Below are 1763 nucleotides of genomic sequence, written 5' to 3' on the forward strand. Positions count from 1 at the left end.
CTAGGCCCCTTTGATTTTTGGTTTCTCTTTCCTTTTGTGAGCCCTGCCCTACTGTGAACCTTGTGCAGACAGACCTGCCTGCTTGCGGGAATTCAAGCTGTATCGCAGGTTCCAATGTGACCTAAGGCACCACACATCCCTGGTTCCTCTTTCTTTTTTTTGGCTTGAGACAGAGTCTCACTATGTCGCCCTCAGTAGAGTGCCATGGTGTTGTAGCTCACAGCAACCTCAGACTCTTGGGCTTAAGCGATTCTCTTGCCTCAGCCTCCCAGGTAGCTGGGACTAAAGGTGCATGCCACAATGCCTGCCTATTTTTTCGTTGCAACTGTCATTATTTAGCAGGCCTGGGCCAGGCTCGAACCCACAAGCTTCCATGTATGTGGCTGGTACCCTTCTCACTGAGCTATGGGCACTGAGCCTTTTTTTTTTTTTTTTTTTTTTGAGACAGAGTCTCACTCAGTAGAGTGCCATAGTGTTGTAACTCACAGCAACCTCAGATCTTTGGGCTCAAGCAATTCTCTTGCCTTAGCCTCCTGATTAGCTGGGGCTACAGGCACCTGCCACAAAACCTGGCTATTTTTAGAGAAAGGGTCTTGCTCTAGCTCAGGCTGGTCTCCCACATGAACTTGGGAGCTCAGCTGATCTGCCCATCTTGGCCTTCCAGAGGGCTGGGATTACAGGTGTGAGCCACCCCGCCCAGCCCCTGGTTCCTCATTTTAAGCAGCCATAATGGTTAAGGTTTTCCTGGAACTGAGGTTAAGTCTGGGAGGACAGAGGAACAGAGGTCTTGATGTATGGACTTACAGAGCTAATCCCAGAGACTTCCTTGATGTCCCCTCAAAAATCAATGAGAAAAGTAGAACATACAGAGGAGGAGAGTAATAGAGACTTCTTCATCCACCCTCAGCAGTGGTGACTGATCATCCATCAGTTTATTCATAACATTTGCTTTCCCCATTCAAGAAAAATAGATGCTCTATTAGGTGTGCATAGGAGGTTGATCCTCAGAGAGGAGTTCACTCGACATTCATGCCAATGCCAAAACTCATGCCTACAGGAGACATTCTTTCTCTAAACTCTCACTTATCTCAAATTTTAAATCTGCTTCACTCTTGGGTGCCATAATCAATGTTTGATAAATAATCTTTTAAAAATTCTTATTTTTCCCCCTGATTTAAAAGCTCTCTTTAAAAAACAAAAACAAAAACCTGTTACTTTGCTCTGGTAAGGTTCTGCCATAAACCTGTCAGCCCTACCTGAAAAAAGTACAATTTAGTGAAACATTAAAAAAGCTGCAGGTGCAATACCATCGAGGACAAGGCTGATATTTCCTATTAAGTAGTTTCCTACCCGTAGATGAGGATGGTTGCTGAGTTTACATATATCCTGTAAGTAATTTCTTAACAATGAATTCTGCCATTTATTCACTATGCCGATTACACAGTGAATCGGTACACCATTAGACTTCAGAAGTAGTTCAATAACCCTTTTGTGTGGGCTAATTTAGAACAACTGAACTATATCTGGAAAGACAAGTAACTTAAACAAAGAACAAACAGTTTTTCAATAATTTTTTTTTATTGGGAGTAGCATGATTAAGAGGACTTGTTAATTAATCACAGTGATTTACTCTGCTGCCATGATCAAACATTTGCCATTGTGCTTCACAGTCTAATAAACACAATAGTCTTTAAAAGGTAGTCCCAGAAAATAGGACTCACTGAAAGCAATCTATTCAAAATATAATTTAAAAAAATAATTTG

The sequence above is a fragment of the Otolemur garnettii genome, unplaced genomic scaffold, assembly GCF_000181295.1.
Source record: "Otolemur garnettii isolate 467f Iridium unplaced genomic scaffold, OtoGar3 scaffold00103, whole genome shotgun sequence".
Classification (NCBI taxonomy): domain Eukaryota; kingdom Metazoa; phylum Chordata; class Mammalia; order Primates; family Galagidae; genus Otolemur; species Otolemur garnettii.